This window comes from Homalodisca vitripennis, chromosome X (assembly GCF_021130785.1).
Source record: "Homalodisca vitripennis isolate AUS2020 chromosome X, UT_GWSS_2.1, whole genome shotgun sequence".
NCBI lineage: Eukaryota > Metazoa > Arthropoda > Insecta > Hemiptera > Cicadellidae > Homalodisca > Homalodisca vitripennis.
The window spans coordinates 106,364,954-106,391,094 of NC_060215.1; the positions used below are offsets into that span (position 1 = coordinate 106,364,954).

Sequence of the window (26,141 nt, forward strand, 5' to 3'; positions counted from 1 at the left end):
TTACGTTTCACTGAATATACAATTCACTGGTAGGCCTTGCCCATAATAAATAAATACATTAATATAGTGAACAATTCATATATTAATTCAACAACATATACTTATTACAGAATATTCATTTTACACATCTAGTGAGTAAACAATAAATTAACTTACAATTTCAAACGTCTAATTCGAACAAATTAAAATAAACTTGGCAGTAAACTAGATAGTCTATTTCGTTACATAAAACCTTATGTAAGTTTAGACAATAATGACGTTATATAATAAGACATACATACTGTAAGTATTCTCTTCAACTACTATAGGATGCCACAGTAACACTTTTATTATGTCATGTATTATATTTATATTCTTTAACTAGTAATACATATTTCTTATTACAACAATCGACATTTGCAATAGCCATTAAATTTAAATATTTAAAAAAAATCATCACTATCCCCAGAAAAGTAACATACCCTGTAACTAAAATGGAACGCTACAAGTTTGAAAGGATAATGCACTAAATTTAAGTTTTGAAATCTACCCTCTTCCTCCTGTAACAACTGATTAGGTATATTAGATTCCTTTCAACTATCCATCCTCAATAACAAACTTTTAATCTAGAAGTATGTTACAAATAATAGCCTACTTAAATTACCCAGCAACAATAAATAATACACACTAGTACGGTATACATGCTTAGTATGAATACAGAATAATATAGAACATTACAACAGAATAATTAAATATTTTGTAAAAAGAAACTGCAGTTAGAGCAAATTCTATTTGATGTAAAAAGTGGAGCAAGATATGTCTTTGTTTACTTTCTACTACTATTATATAGACAAAATGACACTTTGCGAAACCCATAGCTCAAATTAGAGAGGATGAAATGTCTTTATATTTTACTAAAAAAATACTAAAATTTGTGAACTGCCCAATGGTTTAAAGTGAAGGTTACTCCTACCTAAAAGTCTGTTCTAACCACCCGGCCCAGGATTTTCTATACCAAAAAAGGAAATCAAACAGAATCTCATCAGCAGAGAACACACATAAACATGTTTTTACTGAATGGTATTAAAACATGGGTTTCTTGTAAAAACTACATGTAACTATTAACTCGCAAATTTCGTTTAACGCTTGCATTTAAGTTATAATTTATTATGCAATATAGATGGTTAGGAAACTAACAACTCTACTTGTACACCAATGACATGATCTGTTTCATATGACATTACAAGTGCTTTTATTAGCATTAAAACCCTTTGACACAATTTCAACAATAAACAAACAAAGAGAGGAAAATGCAAACCTACTGAGCATAAACGACAAACTAGTAAATTGACAATTTATCCATATTTAAAGTGTTAAATAAAATCTAGTAAATAAGAGTATGCGGCAAAAAAATGTTAACACTTGTTGAACTTACTCGCTCCATTTTGGGAAAAGAAAACGTAAATAATCGTCTAATGAAAGTTTCCTAAAACTGTAACAAGACTAATTATATTCTCCCATTATATAGAGCCAAAGTTGAATAAAATATTTAAACCTGTGTTTTCTTTGAGATGAAACTAATTCTAGTGCTTTTCCCTTCTATCTTACCTACATCTCGATAAATCATGCAGGTGAGGTACCCATTGCTAACAAAGAAACAACTGTAAGATCAAATGGTCATATGCTTGTGGCAAAGAGTGTATAAATAAAATATTTACACTATCCTTACTGTAATGAGTTTGACTAAGATATAAAAAAATAGTTAATACCTGTTAACAAACTTAACATTTTATTGCAGTGTAAACGAAATACTGGAAGGAAGTAAGCAAAGATTATTCGCGCATAATAAAAAAAATGGCACTTTTACGGCGTCTGCTGATAACAAGATTTCCTCCTTACAAAGCAAAAACAATTTTCTTCGGCATAGAGTGGAACAGAGCCGATAAAAAATAACACTCTTATTTTTGTTTAAGGTTTTATAAACAAGGTTAGCAGTAACTTTCACTCGCACGCTGCACAATACATGGAGATGGATGACCAAACACCTAACAAAGATCTCGCCTAATGGAAGCTCATTTCCCGTAATCTCCGATAGTGGTTATCTATCGTTCAAGGGTCGTTATACGTCGCCACGAGGAGCTAGACCACTACGGTCTGGTCTCTATGCTGTAGTGGCTATCTTATCTTCCCGGGGAGCTACACACGCTCTGGTCAGATGATAGTCCAAAGAACAGCTTAAAAACACATAACGTCTTCTACTGTACACCTGCAAGGAAACAAGAACTGACGAGACAGACTCGTGCAGCAGTATCGACAAAGCAATATGGGATGCACTGCGGAAACTCCACTACTCTTTTTTCCTTTGGAGATTTCTCCCAGTTTTGAGTGACGAACGTAGACTCATTACAGGATAGAGAATATCTACATACCATCGAGAAGTCTGTCAGAACTCATCCACAACAGGTAGAATTTGACACAAACTTGACTAAAGAAAGGCTAACACTATCACAACCACTCCGAACCGACGACTACAGACGACTGAGGTAAATAGGAAATGCGCACTAGCGCCGCTACACGAACACTGCGACAACCTTCAGCACACCACGTCATGGCCTCGTGCCGCCAGGGCTGCCAACGTTACGCGCCACACACCGAATATCCCCGTTCTCCCGCCTCGTTAATTAATGATCTCATTACCAAACAATAAAAGCGGCCCGAGTGGTGGGATGGTTTAAATGTTAAACAGTCACGTGTGCTTCAACAATAGAAATTACCGATTTAATGATCCAAATTTAATTAGCCCTCGGTCGCATGAGAGAGTTGATAGACGATTGTGTTGCGCAATTCCAACTCGAGTATTCGCCGAGTTCTGAGTGATTTCAATAGGAATGCAAAACTCTCGTACGTTGCGTGAGACTTACACTAGAAGGATTTCTAGACATTTCGTTGAGTTTTCTAGATTGCCCCACAATTACATCATGACAGCCAAATACACAAACAATATTCCCTTTTCATTATAGATAGCTGCTGCAATTTTTAACAGGGAGTTTTATATTTTATCATTTGTCAAGACTTTCCAAACGGATATAAGACAAGAAGAATTTCAAATATACACAATTCACATCGAACGGCGTTTGGTATTATAACCACTTGAGAATAGGAACCTAACGTATATTATGTATTAATCATATTAATCATAAAAGACGTAGTTACCTCGATTCTATATAACCTGTGAAAATCCAACCCTGAATACGGACGAAACGCCAACCCAGCTTATCTAAAAAGTAGAGATGAGGGAAAGTTTAATGCCCTGGGATTTGCAGTAAAAGTATTACTCTGTTCGGTTTTCAGAACCATCATATAAGCTCTATATGGAAATTTAGACTCTGCTACAACTCTACGTACGGTAATTATACAGGATAAAAGGTAATAGAAAATATATATATATATATATATATATATATATATATATATATATATCCTTGACTTCAGATACCGATGAAATCGAAGCATTAAAATTAATGACATATTTTCAGTGGCAAACCCACGCTAATTCTGATAGCTTCCAGTGTACAATGAACCCGCTACATACCGCCATTGTCTGAATTAGGGAGAGACAAAACAAAATTTCCCCATGGACTGTGACGGCCTTGTAGCCGACTTCCTGTTTATACCTTACTCACTGTCCTAGTGTCCTGAAATAACTCGAGTTCGCTGGCGCTCGGCCTCGTCACCTTACACTGCGTAAATCTCACTATTGTACTGTTCAGACGCGAACAATTTGAACCGAGCTTCGTGTTTGTGTAAAACACGTGTTTCAGAGCACCGAGAATAAGCAAACAATTGAAAAATGTTCGTTTGCTATTACAGTTGTATTATATTGGATTTACGCTTTGTCATCTTCCAAGACATAACACATTAATAAAAATGATTTTTTAACGCGATAACAAAGTTAAATTTGTATAATTATACTGATTACTGTCATACAAAACGTAAAAATTAACGATAATACGTGTGTCGGTTTAAAACGAATATTTATTATCATAAATGAGTGGTAATTTCCCGTCGGTACAGTAAACCTGCTAGAACAGCGAAGACAGCGGTGCGGCGAGGCGGGGACTGGATATCTCTACGTGGCGACAGTACTTGACTTTGATCTAATGACCTAAAAACCTTGTTTTCGCAAACAAAACAACGATAGTGAAAACGCGGAATCGCAGGGATACCTGACACTCATAACGTGCGACGGTGGTGTGTACATTAGCGAATGAACTGGCCCAGATATCGTGTTGTGACATTAACGTGACGTGGTGAAGAGGACGAGGACGGGGACGCAGTTCAAAAACAAAGGGAAACAAAGAGTGGCTCGTCCACTTAGTCCAACCCGATTTATTGAGAAACACGTTTACTTTCCGAGTTATTACGCTTATTGAAAATTCACAAAGCCGACCAATATTTGTCTAATATCGGATAACGTCATGTTACTGGTTTGAAGTAATGTGTTCAATTTGTTTAAAAGTGCTAATAGCGCAATTTTGCTACAGGTGTATAATGCTCAAGACGAATGTTCAGACATAAAAGTACGATTCAAATACTGGAATTTGTTCTTACTGTACTGAACACCTAAAAATACACGAAAACCACTAGAAGATTGACGCACTCGTATCGATTGGACCACGTGGCCGACCGTGAACAGAGCTTGGCACGGGTTTCCACAACACGGAAGCAAATGTGGGTCCACTGGACGACAGATATTTCTGTGTTAAACACGACAAAGAAAACAAAATGGAAATGGTGCCATGACAGTGACAAACTCGCGTGGGCGGCGAGTGAGTGCGGCCTTGCGAGTTCACGGTCTCGCTAGTGGCCACCACTCCGCGCCTCACCACAGTCACCACCACAATCTTACCTTCGTTACCTGAGATTAACAATTTTCTATATTTATCATCTAAATGATGTACAGGTGTTTCAAGAATTCTGAACTGAGGTTTATACGAGCTCGGGAAGCCAGACGTCGGAAATGCCTATCAGGCGCATTTTACGCGTCTACTCGGCGTATAGTCCCCCACTTACTTACAACTATAGCTAAGCTATGAAATACAACACCGCATTTATTTACACTTGTTTTTAAAGTATAAAAATAAATTACAATAATGTATAGTACAGGATTAAAAACTCATTACCTTCATTGCGCCAGCGTGCGCCAAAGCGAACCTATTGAATATAAATATTCATTAGAATACGTGCAAACAAAAACAGGAAATTCCAGCTATGGGTAACCTACGGCCTTGGTGGATTTATCCTTAGACCATTGTATATAGATACCAGCTCTATCTTAAATGTCACCATACATATATAGATTGGAATAAATCGATATGAGTGTTCAATTCATTTAAATTTGCTTATTTTGTTTACTCGAGTCAGTGTTTAGTTAAAACAGAAAATAACGCAACATCATCAATACTCTTAATTTGTGTTGTTTTGAAATGTGAACGACTGTATAGTTGACTTACTGTAAACAGTAAATCCAGTTGTACAACGAAAAGCTAACCCCGAAGCATATAGAGGCTATTTGCTGGTAACGAAGTCAAACATCTCTTTATCACTTTAACAGAATGCAGAATGCGGGTCGAAATAAGAGAATATTTTCAATACGCACATAACTTCAATTTAAAACACATGTTGTATCCCGGATGTCACAGCATGAGCTCAAGTACTGACATCATCCGCACACATAGCATGAAATTCGCAGCTACGTCACCAATCGACCGATTTCAAGTAGTTTCGATACACGAGTCCTACTCCTCAATGTTCTGAAATATTTATTGCACAATTTCAGTTACTTGGGCTTTTTAATGCAAGCAATAATTCTTGTATAAGAACTGTTAACAAGCTATACAGTGTGCTTAGGCTTGGAAAGTGCACAATCTTTACGAAAACACAACAGCTTGGATACATAAAATACAAGTTTGAATCAGTTTGACTGCTTTTAAATTTTAACGGTCATCTTAATCTGCAGTGTTGGATGGATTCTTTAATTTAAAATTCAAATATGGCCATAATTTAAATTGGGGTTTAATTTCAAGTTCTATAGTATAAAATAGTCATTCGATATTTACATTAACTTTTTCAAATCTGTAATCGTTAACATCCAGAGAACAGCCCTTATCCACATAATAGCAACATTGTTTCTGACACGTGTAACTTTTCCTATCAAATTTTAAATGAGTACTTAAATTAAATAAGGGAACACATGTTTTGACAAACGGTGCTTAAAACATGCCCCGGGATCATACAAATGTTTAGCCAAATATAACAATCATCCAATTAAAACGTTTTTGTGTAAACAACATCTGATCCAGCGAGACTTAACAAGGCAAAGCATGCCTTATCTTAATGAGTAATTTCTGGAAGCAGGAGGTTCTTTTCAAGAGAAAAATGTTATCAGTTATTCTTGAAAACAATTGATCGTTAAGGAATTCTGCATAATCAACATTCACCACAATTAGTCACTCTATAAACAAATTTGGACTTCCTTATTTCATTTACGTACATTGTAAACGTTGATAATGCACGTTTCGTGTTTCAGAAGCGATGTGGGGAAGTGACTCAACTGTGAGTAATAAAGATTGCAGATAAGAACATTGACTGCATTTTACTTAATAACTCATTAACAGTTTGTACAATTGAACTGAAACATTAATAAATAATTAGGGATAAATGTTACATGACCCTATTCGTACTTAAAATATTAAATCCAAAAACAGTAAACATTTAACTGTCCAGCGCCATGCCAGGACTAGGACTGAACTCCCGTGGGACGTGCATTAATGCCGCGTTTGCGCTGGTTTTAAACTCGATTTCTACAGTAACTCCTGTACAGCAAAACACGTGTTTCAATTCAATACACAATACAATGAAGCAAAGTGCTTTTGGGTTCGTGTTTTTTTTTTTTTGGGTTCGTGTTTTTTTATTTTTTTTATTTTTTAATTTTTTTTTAGCCGCGCTCACACTATGCAACTAATTAATAAACTCTTGCCATTAAAACTTTTGGGTTATAAACAATGAATATTTGTTCAATGAATGTTTTCAATATTTGCTGTGAAACAAAGGCCTAAAAATTGTTTGACACTTGCAACATGGTTGAAGGCACGTGTGTGGTCGGTAGTATGTGAAGAACGTTAGGGATGGTGAAATGCGAGGTACAGGTTTCGCGTGCGTCCTTCCTCGGAAGTCAGAACGAAATGTAATGGTAGTAATTTAATATTCTTACGAGAGTGTCCTGTTTGATTAAAATTTGAAATCATTTGTAAAATTGTACAAGACGTTACCGATAATCTAGTGGACCAGTTAAATGAGTATTCATAAAAATCGAATACCAATGTTCATGGTAAATAAAAACATAAGAAACGGTGGAATTTTGGACTTTAGTGGAGTTATACAAATACTTCAGCGAATGGGTGGAGATAGCAGAAAATATTTAAAGGTAATGTATTTTTCCACAGTATATTGAATGTCGTATTGATATGTCGTGAAAAATATCGAACTACAAGATTCTCTTTGAAGTTCTAGTGACTATCGGCATTGTGCTACTGGTATAAGGGGAAAGAGGTGGTCAACAGTCCGGTGGAGGTGTTTTTGCAAGCTGCCATTTAAAACAATAGAGAGAAGTTGCCTGCTGCTCAAGATTTGCCTGATACGAACCTCTCATTCCCTATGTGTTCCTTGACGATAATGAGACGGATAATTGTCGAGAATGTTTTTGATACTCTCTCTGTTCTATACTCAGAAGACATATACTTTTAGAACCAGACAAAGCAGCTAGAATAGTGCTCGCGTTCTGCTTTCTGCACAATTCCATGAGGATAGGTGATTCCAAAGATCTGCACAATATATAAGGGATTAATAATAATGAGGATTTAGGAACAGCCATTTACGTATGGAGAATTGAAGGATTTCCGAGGGTACGTTTCTAATATAGAAGAAAGTGGCCAGAAAACCAAGCATTTTAGGGAAAACTATTGGAAACAGTTTGTTGAATACTTGAAATAAACCAATTCCCACAATCTCCAACTCTTCTTCCGAACCTTAAATTCCGTTTGCACCCACGATAATTGGTTAATTCACTCTCACAAGCACTCCACTAACTGTTCCAGTTCAACCAAAGCGTCATAGCGTTTGTATCTGTTTTAGGATCGTCGAACGTAAGGTCCGGCAGAAAGTTTGGTATCACCCAGAGGCCACTATTTTTGGAAATTTTCCTTTCCTGGAACCTAAATAAAGCCACATTACTCGATAAAACGGACATTATTTGACTCACTGTGCAAAGCACAATTTATAATGACGATCGGTTCTGTTTTCTCTGGCTAACTAAAGGAAGCGATGTCGGCGAGAGGAAGGCCTCTCTGTCCATATCTAATATTTGTTATTAGGCTATTCGTAAGTAAATACATATGTACGTATTATAAATATAAAAATTTAACGAGCGGTCATGTGATCTGAGTTAAACTTAGGTACTATCTCCAAGGATGTTTTGCTTCGGCGCCACGTACCCAAGTTCAAGCTCAACTGACGTGAGGGCGCGTAAAGGTTATCTTTACCTTTGGCACTACTAGTAACATATTTATGACAACGTAATGTAAACTTACTTATATAGCCTAATAACGAATAGTAGATAGGGAAATTATGGCATTCTCGCCGACATCGCTTCCTTTTGGGAGGCAGGAAACAAGACGTATCGTCGTAATCCCATGTAATTTTCACACTAAGTCAAATACAGTCTGTTCTTTCTAGCAATGTAGGTTTTTAGGTCCCCAATAATAACATTTCTCGCAGTTTCTTTTCTTGTACCTCTATTGACTTAAAAATGTCTACTTGACGCCACTCGCTTGCAATACAATTATTGTTAATTGTTTCCTGCAATAAAGAATATTATTATTATTATTATTATTACTCCATTATCATAAATACTACAAAAACCAGTTAAAACACTGTAGGTTATACGATGTTTAATTCCTAAGGGCCTGACGCACACTAACCTTTTGTACTAACAAATTGCTCAGCGCAAACCAATCTCCAACGTATTTCATGAATAAAGTTCATAAAATATCGATTGAAACTTGTGTGTAACTTGTTGTGCAACTCGGTTGGAAAACGCATGGGTCTAAACAAGTCGCATAGTTTGAACGCGGCTTCTCACTGCAGCTGTTTGTTATTTTGTGGCGACTCGACGATAATCATTAAGCTAATGAGAAGATAGACGGTAACTGCGGAGACAGAGTGTGGCGGTAGTCAGACGTAGAATAAATAAGGATGACATTAACCTCTGTCGGGAGAATTAAGGATCAAGCAAACCACAGACACGTCCTTCTGTATCCGTGTGTGGAGATCATGTCTGCAACACCGAACAGACTCTTGAACTCGCGTTTGCGATGAAAATCAGAGGAAGTCGTATTACTTTACTGCCTCATAATAAAATTATTAATTTTGCATGGAGTTTACCTAAGGTTCTTAGCAAAGTTGCGAAGTATTTAAAGCCATTTTAAAGCTCAGTGCACGGAAGTACTGGCCATAAATCTCCCAGGTGACGATATCCAAAACAGAAGTAGACCCCAGCCCGGACACAATGTAGATTCCTAACCAAATGGAAAGGGACCTGACAACCGAAACTGTGGACCATACAAACACGCTAATCGATTTTACACAAATAACTTATCTTCTCCTCCTCTAAATTCGAACCTGGAGTCTCGCACAAAATAAAATATACGTAAAGGGGAAAGATACTTTCTGCACCTCTCCCAAAATCCATGAGAAACCCTATCGCGTTATTATGGGTGAAAAATCACAAATCGTCTGAAAATTATGAATAAGTGAAATATACTTTAAAATGGTATACAAATGTTCTGAGTGGGACACTCCACACTGTGACGCACCGGACTAGCAAGGAGAACTGCCGCGTATTTCGAAGCGGCAAGGGCACTTCCGGCTGGGTTTTATCATCCTCGCCTTGGGCGAAATGAAAGTGTGCCCATTTAAGGGGGTTTCTGGCTTACCAAGGCGACGCGACCATTTCTCCTTCAGGCACTTCCGTCATACACCACATTTCCGTAAGAAACGATACATCGCGCCCACTGTCTGTAACAACAACGGCTATTCACGATTCTGTCCCTAGGTTAGTACTGACTGAGACGACTGATATCAGTATCTGAACTGTCTAGTTCCTACACTTATCCCACACTGCGTGTTGTGTCGGTACAAATGGGCCAAGGCCGTAGTCGCCGGCTGATACTGTCGAGGACAAAGGCCAAGTGTGTACAATAAACTTACATAATGTTGGGCCGAGTTAAACACAGACTTCAAACATAATATGCTCGACTCTCTGTGGGGGAGGGAATTTCACATGAAATATGACGATACTCTAAGCTAAAGCACCGGGCTGGGCGAGAACCACGCAATATCTTATTTTCATTAGACTTCATGAGGAGATCAACACAATAGAACCCACTGTTTGAACATTAAGAAAATACAATGAAGATAACATATACTATTAACTAAAACTCACTTAAAAGACTTTATTACATTCACACGAAGAAGTCTTTGGGGGTGGGAATGTAGTATTAGAGCACATGATGTGGGCTAACAATTACCCACATTGCTTTTGTCATAACGTTCTCATATCGTGCGTAAAATGACAGGTTCAAATTTATTTACTTTGAAATGCCGCATTTGGAGTGAAGAATATTAAATTGTAAACCTTCATTTCAATACACTGTTGCTGAAACGGCTGTAAAGATCCGGTTATATTTGTGCAACCTCAAATGTTGTAGCCTTATACAAAAATGCTAATTTACAAACCAATGTATTCCCATATTTTTAGCCAGTTTTATCATTGCGAGGTATGGTATATATTATGCATATAAGTGTCTTTAAATGTTTAAAATAATCATTAGCTGTCAACACCAGAAATGTATTTATGTTTAAAATCACAACAATTAAAAAAGACAATAAAGAGAAACTAAACACTATATACTTGGGTCGCGTCAGTCCAGAGAGATCTTTTAAGTTTTTATGATTAAATGACACGACAAAATTGTTTTTAAGGTAATAAACATTTTTTTGGTACAACACAAAGCATTTATTATGTGAACGGCCGGGTTTCCTTTGAAGAAATTCACATTCTCTGTGGCTCAAAAAAAAATTGAGCGTCATCGATATTTCCGACTGCGGTGGGCCACGATCAGAATCACCGATGAGAAAATGAAACTATAGCGGGGGCGTCATAAGGATGACTTGCCGTTTGTCGCTTGCCGGCGCGGCGGGGAAATCTGGAACGAGTTGCGACTGGTGGTTGGCAGCACTAGCGGCCGGTGACGTCACACTGGCTACGTCACCGCGCATGCGTCACGGGTTTCCGCAGCGGCTGTGACGCAACAGGCGGCTGCCACTCGTACACAACCCTCCCCGCAGCGGTGGCGGTGGTGGCTTCGGCGCGTGGAATTTACGTTCCACAAACGTGACATACTGCCGAGCATACTATTGTTTTATTACTTACTGAATGGCATCATTTGTTTTCAGTAATCACACAACAATATGGCTCTACTGTAACTTCCAAACATTATATATATATATATATATATATATATATATATATATATATATATATATATATATATATATATATATATATATATCACCTTTCTTCACCACCTCACGCCATTGGGCTAGAACTTTCCCAATTTTACCCCTTTAAGAACTTTCCCCTAAGACATATCGTAACATGTATGGGGTGTTGCAAATAGTCACGTCTGACTTCGTACCTTGTCAGTTTGCAAATATATGTTAATAAAACAAAATTTTTAAAACACGATAAGAAAGAAATGTATGTGCAGTAGTAGTTTTTATATAGGCTATTACTTGTCCAACGCCACGGAAATTTTCAACAATAATTTGGCTAGAATATTAATTTCTTCAGTTTCTTGCACCTAATAATAAATAATTAGTACCTGATCAACTATTTACACCGATGTAGAAATGACAGTTGTGTTGGGTTGAGATATGTATCCACTCTTCACGTCGGTAAATGATTACGTCACTGGGATTATTCTAAGCAACTTTCTTCTAGAAAGCTGTTCACGTCTAGATTAAAGTACCATTCAGGCGACATTTGAACGCTTCATTTATACAAAATGTATGCTATGTTTCATAGTAACCCAAGTTCAATTTAAACGTTATGTATTAACGAACGCTATCAAATTACTATTGAATACAGTAAAAAATCATACAAATCATTAAATAATGATAGTATACGAGAATGATCCTTGGGTTTAACATATATTGAACTACCATAAATATCCTAAAATTGAGGGAAATATAGCAATCTGGAGCTAACCAATTAAACATGTATTTACACATTATTTCCTTCTTAATATCTGAGTTTCTTTTACCGCCTGCCTTCGCTGTCAATAATGTGACTTGGGCATGTGCATTGCACATATAAGCCTATCTAATTTTAGTACATCAAACAGACATCAAGAAGATCTTTTTGTACAACTTCTACTTGTAAAATAGATTGTGTTGGAATTTGCTGAGATCAAAACCTTTCATCTCAGTCTGGAATTTTATCATCGACCTTAATCGATAATACTTCTAATCAGTTAGTAATCAAGACTTGAGTTGTTTAAACGTTCGCTACATATGTCACTTGATCGTACGCCCTTTCCGAATAAACACATAAAATGTTAACAATGATAAATGTTCAACATTCCTTTTAAACAGTAAATATGAATTATTTTTAAGCTCTTGGGTTAAAATACAGACAACCTATCTCATGAGTCGAGTTGTGGGGTTGACATGACGTTGAGAATCAGATCCTACACTTAAAATGCAATTGAGGTACTTTTAAGCCTCCTTTCTGCAATAAAAAATAAAGCTTTAAAATGCAAACCCCCTTACTGACAAAATAAATGGCAACTGTTTATAGATAGCGGCAGTGACATTAGGAGAAAGTACATAATGCAAAATCATGATGTTATCCTAGAGTCCAACGTTCACTGAATACGTCCTAGATCCTAGATTCCCTAAATATGTATATGTTATTTCAAAAGCTATGAGGAGATTGGGCAGAGATGAGCAGTTTGGGTTTTGCCATGTGATCAACCAAATTTTCAACAACAAAGATTCTTGTCATAACGTAGCTATGGTGGGATGGGTTAATTCAATCTGAATGTTAAGTTTAGCTCCACTTCAACTTCCTCTTAGTGCAGCGTCTGGAATCTTGACTCCTATAGTCTGGTGCCGACGAAGCGTTCGTTTTGAGCTTCTCCGTTGCACTTCTTTTATCTCTTCACACAAACACGACTCTATATTCCAGGAGTCTAGCCTGTGACGGCGTCGTCAGATTCAAGACGCTGCACTAAGATTATGGTGAACTGGAATTAAACCCAACATTCAGAGGAGTTTCTTGTGCGATGGTTTATAGACCCTTGGCCGAAGCCACTTTGACAACGCCACTTTTCGCCAAGTAAGGACGAATATAAATTATAAATGTGCACCAATCGAGTATATACAGAGTTATTCAGTGATGGTCTACAATCTTCAGAGCTAGGTATGTGCACGAAAGAAGCAGCATATGCCAACAAAGCAGCAAGAAACGAAGCTCATCCTGCTGTGGTAGGTTTGTTTTCCTAGAGTTCTGAATGGTCATGTCCTACCGTATTTAAATCTAGGTCAAGTTTAGAGTTCCATAGAGTACCCTTTACCTTTCGTATGGGAGACTCGAGAGTTGGTCCTTGTTTTTGTAGTATGTTCCCCGGTAATTATACGTACTTAAATTGCAAATACCTTGTGATTTTTACACAGTGACTTCAGAAATTTGCTTGGAATATATCAACAACATTTGATCTATGAAATCTACGTTTCACTCATATGGTTCTAGTACTCAGGTGTGACCGGTCAGTGAGAGGATCGGTGAAACCAATGTAATATTCTTCCCAGGTAGATTGTTATTGAAAACAGGAGTTTATGTTGGTGTCACATTTCACAGGGCCAAATATTTGGCAATTCCCGATCTCGTGTTGTATTTCAGACCGGGAAAACCACTACTCAGAAGCCTATACAGTTAATTGGGGACCCGGATGCATATATTGTCATGAATGACGGGGCCAATGAGACGGCCGACTGGCGCAATTGGATGTAGAGCCACCATCTTGGCCGTGACCTTGGCGGTAAACAGCTGTCTGTGCGCGCCGCGCCTCGCCGCGCGGTAACCACACAGCGACCGCGATGTCGTGTGGACTTAGCCTAAATTTCATCGCCAGGCGATAACAGCCGGTCAGTCATCGGGAGACATTTCTAAACTATCTAACATTGCAGCGCTGACCCAAGGTCGTATAAAGGGCGCTAACCCACGAGTGCCAGCAGCCCCCTCCATACCGCACTGACTTCACGTTCAAGTATGGCCGAACTGCGCAACGGACGCCGACAGGCCACGTTACGCACGTGCCGTATACAGGCTAGGTAACACAACATGAACGCTAAAGTACGCATACACAGATTTGTATACACTCCACTGATTTCAACATAGCCCATAAAAATCTTCCTACCACAATGCAACAATTTAATTTAAATCAAATAACACCATTAGGGGAAAATAGTGATATGAGCACAGCCAATTCATCGTTACCAAATTCAAATTGGAAAATTAACAAATTTATATTAACGAAATATTAAATATCCTCTTTTCATCATATCGAAAATTAAAGACAGATTGTGGTCTACTAAACTACGAGTGTTAGTCACATGACGAGTTAAAAGTAATTTGTTAAAGAATTTAAGCTGTTCATTGTAAAATAGAGATGAAATGTGCGGCTATATAGCCACAAATAAACCACCCATCACACCACTAATTAACTTTGTAACATCTCGCAACTACCAGCTGATGCGGCGAGATATCCACAGATACACATCCATCACACCACTTATTGCCTTTGTGATATCTCATAACTGTCCAGCTGTGCAGCGAGATATCCACAGATATATACTACCCATCACACCACTAATTAACTTTGTAATATCTCGCAACTACCAGATGATGCGGCGAGATATCCACAGATACACATCCATCACACCACTTATTGCCTTTGTGATATCTCATAACTGTCCAGCTGTGCAGCGAGATATCCACAGATATATCACCCATCACACCACTAATTGCCTTTGTTACTTCTCACAACTATCCAGCTGTGCAGCGATATATCCACGGAAACTCGTCCATCACACCACTAGTCTGTATTATGTAACCTGTATCTTGGACCCTCGGCTACCTGGGACTGGCCCAGGCTATTTCCCGGCACTCTCAACCGCTCGTAGCTGCTTCCTTAATGACTCACCTACTAGCTGTTTCAATAGATAAACTAACTCTTTTACCCGAATCATAACTTCTGAAATTTCATCAAATATTTGGAAGGTACAAAAAACATTAGATAAAAGATACTAAATAAGGGGACATTTGATTAAAAACAATATAGGGGTAGTATGTTTAAACTTTATAACAAATAAGTTCGTATACAATCAATTTCGGAAATTATGATTCGGGTAAAAAAGTTTTGTTTAACTAAAGGGAAAGCTAGTATGTGAGTCATTGTGGAAACAGTTTCGAGCAGAGTGCCGGGAATTGGCCCGGACCAGTCAGTCCCAGGTAGCTGAGGGTCCAGGAGACAAGTTATATCGTACAGACTATAATTGCCTTTGTATCATCTCACAACTACCTAGCTTTGCGGCGATATATCGACAAATAGACCGTCCACCGCACCACTAAACTGCCTTACTACGACAAGAGACAAGATATCCACGGATACACTGCCCGACACGTTTCAGCCTGTCTTTATTTACATCTCGCATCTACCGAACATTTTTCTTGTACAATATGTCGCTCTTGTCGGTTTATGTTCCATTTCTATGAATGCCACAGCAGAGATAGTGTTACCATACCATTTTCCAGCATCACGCATGAAATTATGAACTAAAAATAAACATGCTTGCACTTCAAACCAAATTTTTTTAAATGCACATCCCTCACAAACATGGTGTTCTCATACCACGGTACTTGTTCGATCTGCAAGGTTATGCAACGTTTTGGTTCATTCGATTATCAGTACGACTGACTTGCTACCTTGAAACCCAATTCAAAAACCTCTCACCTGTAGAAAAGCAAACCTGCAAGGCGCGTACTACGGCTGATCTTACCCGACCGAACTATTCAATCTAGAGCGCCCCAGGGACACTGTGCGCCGGGGCCAAGCGGGCATTCGTTTCACTGAAAGCAGTAATATTGAACGCAGTGCGCGACGTGCTTCGGATTGCGATGCAATGAGTGATTCACAACCGACTTCACATCGGCCTGAGCAATGAAATGTCGAGATCCGGACTTCTCAGGCGACAGGCACAGGGCAGGTGCTCTGTAGAGAGAGACGAGGAACAAAGGACATCCTTCCTAGGGTAGGGGGTCGAGTCGCAGCCCTGCTCCTCCCACCACAGTGTAATCGCTGAGGGCATCGACCCTGTAGAACTTTTAACTTGACCAGCCAGCCCTTGAATGGAACCAACATTAATCACGATTCACGATTTAACTTTCAATTTTAATTCATTACAACTTTATATACGATGTAGTGTTTACTTAAAAATACATCCAGATTGCATAATATTAAATGAATTGTGAATAATTAGTGGCATACGCGTACAAGAAGTGGTACCGATATTACCAAATAATGCAATGATACAATCTATTATTGCTGACAATCATGCACCTTACTGTACACATGATTATTTATTGCTATTTGCTTTAAATAGGCGATTCATTCAATGAATACTACATGTTCTTGGTAAATAAACAAATAATTTATATCGATATTGTGCACTTAAACAATCTCAAGGGCCGTTTATAGTTATTGTTTGTATTTTTTCACTTCATTTTAACTTTTTGATACTCGAAATCAATAATTTTTTTAATATAGGTTTTCCATATGTATAGTAATTTTTTGTACTTTTATTTATCTCATCCAAGCAAAAAATACAAGTAAATATTCACAAAATATGCATAGTCTTGAGGTATACTAAATAAGAAAAACGTAATAACTTTAAAGTTTGTTTCTCCTCTCAAATTCAATTAGACGCTTCCCAGAAAAATTACTTATTCATTTACTTAATTATTCAATTAAACATGATTAAATATTTCATATGGTAGGAAGTACACTATCAAGCAAATGACCCAAAAAACTTGATTTTACCCCCAATTTGTAGCTTGTGAATTTGCAAAACCTCGCAAGCACTTGCACCTTACACCCACAATATACAGTGTTGCCAGAAAGTTTAGGGATACCGCACATAAAGTGATATACTACTTGTGTCCCTATACTAACAGCAGAATGGCTAACTCTATATATTTCCCCATTAACGCAGTGAAACGAAGTATTTTGGTGTGACTTTCTTTACTTTATGTATAAAATCTTTCAAAATATGAACTTTTTTGTGGTATTAAAATTTTGGAGGAAACACCTGTTTTTTGAAACATTAAAATGTATAACTTCTAAAATAAATGTCCAATCATCTTAATAATTGGTACGTTGTTTTAACATAAGATATGGAGTAAATAAATGCTGTTGTAGCAACTAGAAAAAAATAACTCACAGTTTGGTGATCGCTCAAAGTTCCTTTATTTTTATTTTTTTCGGAAATGAAAAACTGATTATTTTGGTGCGTTGTAGCAATCCACGCACACCAGCTTGTTCCTCACAAAACAGAGGAAGGGATATTGATGCGCACGCACTCCTTTTTCATCATTTGCTTTGTTGCCGTCAGCTACAAACATCGCCATTTCCGTGTTTGTAAAGGAAGTTTGAGCGATCACCAAACTGTGAGTGATTTTTTTCTAGTTGCCACAATAGCATTTATTTACTCCATATCTTATGTTAAAACAACGTACCAATTATTAAGATGATTGGACATTTATTTTAGAAGTTATACATTTTAATGTTTCAAAAAACAGGTGTTTCCTCCAAAATTTTAATATCACAAAAAAGTTCATATTTTGAAAGATTTTATACATAAAGTAATGAAAGTCACACCAAAATACTTCGTTTTCACTGCGTTAATGGGGAAATATATAGAGTTAGCCAATCTGCTGTTAGTATAGGGACACAAGTAGTATATCACTTTATGTGGGGTGTCCCTAAACTTTCTAGCAACACTGCACATAGTACATTTACCTATAGTATACCGAAGGATATAATATACACACCGGCTACCAAAGGACGACAATGCTATATAACTATGTAAATATCTTGTACCTATCAAGTGTACGTGATTTTTTTAAACACCCTCTGAAAATTTTACCAAAATTGTTGAAACCACACTTATAGGATTAAGGTCTGAATATATCTTGGATAATTTTTAGTGCCATTTTATAACTCAGGTTACATAATAACGACATTGAGGTAATACGACTTCCATTAAAATACTATTATCTTGAATTTTTATGATATAAGCAATTTTGAAGTTAACATTTGGAAATAAAACAGCATGTGCACCAAATTTAAGACCTCTACAATTTTGAACTACAAAGGGGTTGAAAACTAAATATATAGGATTTCTCTTGGCCAGTTGTTGGCTGGCCACCCTATACAGCAAAAAGCCATGCAAGCAATATAATGAAAACCATTTATAACTAAATGTTAAATCACATTTTTTAATATACACATTTTAAATTCTAACATTTTTGTAAAATCACAATATACTCCTTTGAAAATCAAATCTAGTAAATCTCTCATGAATGCAAAAATTGTCTTAAGGTCTTTGTGGGAAGTCTTAACATATTTTATGAAGCCCTTTATGGGCATTAGTTATAAAATGCTGAAATTAGAGACACCTTTCTTACTCTTCAGGGGAAGATCTTACAAATTTGAATAGTTTGTGACAAAAAAGTAATACTAATCGAGAAATATAACATAGTGTTTTTTTTATATATTTGGAGTCCTACATGACAGTGCTGAGACTGATTATGCACCGTGATAAAAACAAAACAGGGTATCAATATTTTAGCTGTTGTTATACACCAAGTATAGAAACATGAATGATGTGCTTTAACAAGAAATAATATAAAATTTTGCATGAGGCTATCATTAACATATGACTGGATCACTTATAAAACACTTCACCTATTGTCTCACTCCACTTTATGTGATATGTTTGGCCATTTAAATACAAAATGAGACTTGTATATTTGTATACAATTAGGTGAGCCTTGAGTGTGCGTTAGACCATGAACTGTGTGTACTTCAATAAAAACTTGACAGCTTCGGTTCCAGTTATAGCTATTTGTACTCATATTTTTCTTTGACTACTAACTCATAAATACAACACTAGGAAATAAAATTCTACATTATAAAGGACCATCACACCACTGACTCACTCACTGCCTAACAAACATGTTAAGGCATGTTTATCAACTAGTTTGGCGTCCTATTTTTTGTTATCAAGTCCTTGGTTTGGGGGCAAAAAATTGTGATGTTATAGCAAAGAAATTAAGTAGATTGACATTGACGGATATAGTTAAGAACAAGTAACAACAGCTAGCTAAATTAGGCAAACAAATAGGAGCGAACAAACAGTTGAGAGATATCAGCTGGTTGTTGCTCCAGGCTTGTGCAAGCGTACCTTAAACTTGGTTGCGATCGCAAAATTTTGACTTTAAACGTGTTTTGTGGTTTAAACCGTTATAAACACAACAAAAAGTGAGTAGACCATTCTTGTCGGAAATTTAATCTAATGTCATCATTATAAAGTGGTTGTTTAGCAGAGATGAACGATAAAGGGAAAACATAGTATCAGTTATTATAATAGAAAATTCTTATTTTAGGTTGTGCTTTATTTGATGTACATCTTACATTAAACTTTAAAACAATGTACATCTTGAGCTATGCTTGCATTAAATTTTTTGCCGAACTCCTGATAGAACATCCTTTATTGGATGTGAAGAGTCACTAACTATCTTAAAAAACCGTTTCTTAAGTCCTGTATTCGTTTACTAAGTTGAACTTTCACAACCTGAGCTAAGACAAGAATATTAAACCATCTAGAACAAGACCTTCATTGTAAATGTTTCTAATTTTAAACCAGCGTAAAGAGAGAACCTTTTGAGGTCGGTTTTGGGGCATTGTGCTCTACTAATGAAGACGTTTAATTTGATGTACTACTCAACCTGTGCTCTCATTTAAGATTTCTTTCTGACTTCTTGTGCGCCATTCCCCCATAACATGACAAAAAATGGTAGTTACATCGAAAAGTAGATTTGGTGTATTAATGATGTATCAAGTTTTATTTCTCTATCTATAAAAGTAAGTGTTTTACTCTTGAAATAATAAAACATAAATATCATATAATACCCCACACAAATCCCATAATAGGTTATCTTAGTAACATATTACAGTCCGAAATTCAAATCTAGCCAAAACTGTTAGATAATTCACACAGTGGGGAGTCAGTAAAAATATAATATGTAAAAGACGATCAGATCATTAGGGCCTTAATAATTGCTCTGAATGTATTATTATATAAATATTTGGTGTGAATATCACATAAACACATGCCTTGAAGTTTAATATTCTGGTATCATGTTTATCTACATAATAAAAATGTATAAAAAAATCCTTTCTTAGATTACAGAAGTAAAAAAAAAAAATAATGGATGTATTTCTTTGTGGAGTTTTTACTTTTATTTACAGGTTTCTATACATTTAAAAACGGACATAATGCTTTAAAAGCCTAAGCATCTTCAGATCTTTGCATTCTGTAATTCGGATAGTTTAACATAAATAGTAAAAACGAATAAAAACTCTTAACACATTTATATTTATAAAACAGCATTACACAGCATATTTCGTGTACTGTAACAAATGAAGGGATATTGGCATGAGATTTTTGACTGTTAATATGTTTGTTTGTAATTCATAATACAATAGCATATGACAGTGTTTACATTAGAATGTCCATTTAGTCATGATGACACAGAAACTGACCATTCCAATGGTATTAAAATAACTTTTTTTTTATTTTAGGGGAACAAATTAGAATTGTGCGTTAATAAATGACAATATGAAACGCTCTCAGTCAACTTCCAGAGATACACCTTTGAGTTATATACAACTTTAGTGAAATCAAACATACTAGTTACATTAGATTAACCACTAGATTATTCTAAAAATTTATTTAGTGATGTATGTATATGAACTCATTGTTGGGATTCCCTCAGTCCTATCCTAAGATAAGCTTATCAAGTATATTTACTTTCCTTTCTCTTACAGAAAACATTATATGGAGAGGTGGTCTTCTATGAAATAATCATATCTTGTTATTGTTGGTAAATCTAAGATAAGCTTATCAGGTATATTTACTATCCTTTTTCTTACAGAAAACCTTATATGAGGAGGATGTTTTCTAGGAAATAATCATATTTTGTTATTGTTGGTAAATAAATGTTTTGCCTAATCTTTAAACATATCCCAGATTGTTCCAGATTGACCATTCAGACAATACAGGAATGGAATCTATTTCTTCTTTAGGTGTAAAAATACTTATTACATAGGGTTAAACAAACAAAAATGATGAACTAAGAAAGTTGAAAACAGAAAACTCAAACAAATTCAAACATGTACTTGAGGTTGACAGCTACGACAAAACAATGACTGAGTCAAGACATAATCTCTACACATCTTCCAGATAATGTTTACTTTAGCCATGTTACTTACAACCACTTGTTACAATTTCTTAAAACAGTATACTTTTATTTCACAAAAAGTTTAGCCGTTGACAAACCATATATTGCACAAAAATTATTAATGCATTTGAATTTTAGGTTCTATCTCAATTAGTCCATCGATCTAGGGAAAAGTTTACAAAAATATACCTATTTCGATCTTGTTTGTGATTGCGCAACCTCTTTAACTCTCTTTGTGTTGCATTTCCTGATTGGTTGCATTTGGTTGCGTGGTTAATTTAAAAAACATTCTTTCTATTTTGTGGTCTTAGTAAAGTTAATCTTTTTCTGCAAACTCAATGTAAAATTCGAGTGCACTTTAACGTAGGCTACCATTATTGTGTCCTAATGGACAAAAAGAGATATTTTTTACTTTGCAACGGGAATTTAAATTCTTCGTGTACTTTGATTGTAGTAGCCATTGTCCGTCTATGTAAAATAATGTTAGATAAGTTTGTAATTTTTTTAGCTCTCAAGCGTTAGTGATCAGCCTTTTACAATTAACATAAGGGGTAGCACTTGCACCCTGTACTACTGGCTGGAGGCATTATTGTCAGCCGGTTTCCTGTTCAACTATTAGTTCCTTTCACAAGGATTTATTTTGATAATGTTCAGATTTTCCTAAACTTAATTGTTTTCTGTTCATTTTATTAATTTAAATTTTAGCATTTTACAAACAACAAATAATGTGAAATGGCTGTAGTAAAAATTTACTCATCTTTTTCCTACTGTATACTCTGATATTAGAAAGACAACCTTTTTGGCCTTTGGATAATAAAACACAAACCTTTGGATAATTCTACAAAGTTCTTCTGCAAAAAAGGTAATATACAATTCATGACATAGTGACTAATTGGTAACCATCTAATGGAGTAGAATGAAACTAACCAAACTTATTAAAGTTGTATTTTTATCCACAAATATTGATTATTGTTTTCAAATTCTTAAAAATAACACCACTGACTCAAAGCAACTATCAACCTTGTACTGTATCGACTCTCCTCCTAATTCTGTTTGATAAGATCCTTGCACAGGCCAGTGACTCATAGGACGGGCCTTAAATGGGGATTGACCACCTCTGCTTAAAAAAATAAGTTTTAGATATTTTTAAATTTCGAAGTGTGCCTAAAAAATACAAACACATGGCAAATTTTTTGTTACTTACATTTTTATATAGGTTTTGAATGCAATTTGGAAGAAAATTTCAGAATGTATTTAAAATTGCTACCTCTAACACTGAACCCATTGAAAAATAGGCTGTGAGCCATAATTTTTATAAAGTAAATATTATTACTGAATTACTTCTAAAAGCTTCAAGAGGACTCACCATGTCACGATAGTTAGTTGCTAGCAGATAAGTATGCTGACTGGTTGTGATGGGCTATAGTGGAATAGCATCCTCGGTTACAGCTGGGACCAGCTCTCCATCTGTAACAGAGAAGTCATATAGTCAGGTGATGGTACCAGGGCCGAGATGCTCGTCCAGATTGTTGGAGCACTGTACACCCATTGAGTGGAAATCCGTTCTTCAACATTTATGTGACACTTGGTAAGAAAATCTAGCACTTGGATTGAAGCAGGATTTTGTGCTAGATGAAGTTTTAGGACAAATTCGGAAGGAAAGCTGGTACTGGTACGAACCAGATATTTGATATCTGCAGTCTGCTTCACAAACCTGTTGAGACTGGTACATGGGAAAGGTCCTCACTAAAATAATAACTAACAGTAAGTCTGCACAGGTAACAGAACTGTCTGTCATAAATGAAAAAAGTAATGAAAAAGCTAAGAAATTAGGATTTGTAGATCATCTTATAAAATGTACAAGGGACGATATTCAAAACTAAAGGCTTTAAAAAATATGACTTACAACTACAAAATGAGAAGCATGGTGCTGATTGTATATCTATGTAACCAAAAAGTTATGCAGATGCAATTTTGACAAAAACTCAACACTTATATTGAGCTATAACTGTTATGGAGTTAAACTGTTTTGCATACCAGGCAGTTTTGACAACTGTGGTAAGCACCACATTGTATACACAGGATTACTCTGAGAAGTTATAACATCTGTGATAGTTCTCCGAATCAGTTCTACGATGTATTGAACTCCTGCATTTTATTCACTTATTAAAATAAAAGCTCTAAACTATTTACTATTAAAGTATTATTGTTCCATAAATATTAACATTCTATATGTGTATTTTTCTACCCTAATAACCCGAATACAGTTCTTGTTTTTGTGCATGGAGATGTTTCAAAAATATAAAAAACAAATATTTAACTACTCATTTCAAACATTTAAATTAATCTTTTCTATTATTAATAAATTTAATTTTTACTATACAATTAAATTATTTGTAGCAATGGCATGAAATGTAGTAGTTTTTTTCATGTTTATTGAATTCCAATTTTTAAATGACATCACGTCAAATATTTGAATAAAACTCAAATATTATGCTCTGCTCAGTTACAAAATTGTAAATGTAGAGTAAACAATAAGAGTGCAACGAATAAAGTTCAATCTGACCCATTATGCGGTTGGCTGTTGTGCGAAAGCACATGATAACTGTCACAACTATACGCTATCTACTCAAATGTTATACTCTGCTCAGTTACAAAATTGTAAATGTAAACAAAAGAGCGCAACAATTAAAGTTCAATCTGACCCATTATGCAGTTGCCTGTTGTGCAAAGGCACATGATAACTGCCACAATGCTCACAACCATACGCTATCTACGGTTTGTTGCTGTAATATCAATCAATAACAGTTTGGTCTAATCCTGTTAGGCATTGGCTCAATGGTTGTTATTATAATATCAATCGATAACAGTTTGGTCTAACCCTGTTATGTGTTGGCACAACAGTTTGTTATTATAATATCAATCGATAACAGTTTGGTCTAACCCTGTTATGTGTTGGCACAACAGTTTGTTGTTATAATATCAATCGATAACAGTTTGGTCTAACCCTGTTATGTGTTGGCTCAACAGTATGTTGTTATAATATCAATTGATAACAGTTTGGTCTAACCCTGTTATGTGTTGGCTCAACAGTTTGTTGTTATAATATCAATCGATAACAGTTTGGTCTAACCCTGTTATGTGTTGGCTCAACAGTTTGTTGTTATAATATCAATCGATAACAGTTTGGTCTAATCCTGTTAGGCATTGGCTCAATGGTTGTTATTATAATATCAATCGATAACAGTTTGGTCTAACCCTGTTATGTGTTGGCTCAACAGTTTGTTGTTATAATATCAATTGATAACAGTTTGGTCTAATCCTGTTATGTGTTGGCTCAACAGTATGTTGTTATAATATCAAACGATATCAGTTTCGTCTAGCTCTGTTAAGCGTTGGTTGTTTTGATAAAGTGGTTGACAACTCTTACAAATACAAGCTGCGCATGCATAGCCATTTACAACAGTTTTGCAAATCTGGCTGTTATACAGATTTCTAACAGATGACAGCCTTTTATTGGTGATTAAAATTTTTAGTATATAATCATATTTTTATTGTCATATTAATATATTTGAATTATTGACAAAGACCAAGTACAACAGTTTGCACTGAATCATGAAAAGTCAAAATATAATCTGTGGTGACTTATTAACTTAATACTAGATTAAAAAAACTTAATAATATACAACCTAAATATGAAAAGTGAGTTGAAGCACCCAGATACTGTAATTAATTCTTACTCAAACAACAGATATTGTACCAATACATTTTGTAGAAGGTACTCTTTTCAGCTACAACATACTAAACATTAAGAGGTCTTAATATCTTAATAAATAAATATAGACTATAAATTAACAAGTATATAATGACAGCCATTTATTGGCGATTAAGTCTTAGTATATGTTAACAAGGACAAAGATTTTTGTCAAGAAACTGTTCTTCTAATCTTTTAAACATGATGTGCTACAAGTAGATGACAGGATATTTATTCTACAGCCACTACCCATATTGACTAACGTGAGTAGCATATACATTTTCCCAACTATTTACAATAAAAAAACTCTCTCATATACTATGTAAGACTAACTAACTAAATAAAACTTATTGATTTGTACCTTTCCTTTAGATTTATGCTTTACTTCCTTATATGATCATGAATTATTTATTCCAAATGAGATGAATGTCAGCTGTCTCAGAAACTTAAATTTGTACTTTGAGCCTAATTTGAACAAATAGTTTAAAGGATATGTTTACATGTTTACATTGACACAATACAAGTTGATCAATTATTTGTTAAACTCCTTCTTGGAGTTCAGGAAATCATTTAGATGATTGATTTTGCAGTTTTGACTTATCCAGAATTTTTTAGAAAACTAGTTGCTAATCTTGGTAAATT

The 26,141-nt window shown here is 35.6% G+C and overlaps 1 protein-coding gene across 2 annotated transcripts in view; it reads right to left on the reverse strand.

The window, feature by feature from the left end:
• LOC124369785 (AN1-type zinc finger protein 6-like) overlaps nt 1-26,141 on the reverse strand; it is a 100,185-nt gene that overhangs the window by 37,074 nt on the left and 36,970 nt on the right. The window contains exon 2 of one of the 2 annotated variants that reach the window (XM_046827878.1): nt 23,112-23,212. The gene's annotated coding sequence lies outside the window, so the exon portion shown is untranslated. Of the gene's footprint in view, nt 1-2,408; nt 2,559-23,111; nt 23,213-26,141 lie in introns of those variants that run through there. The other variant, XM_046827879.1, reaches the window with a different exon arrangement.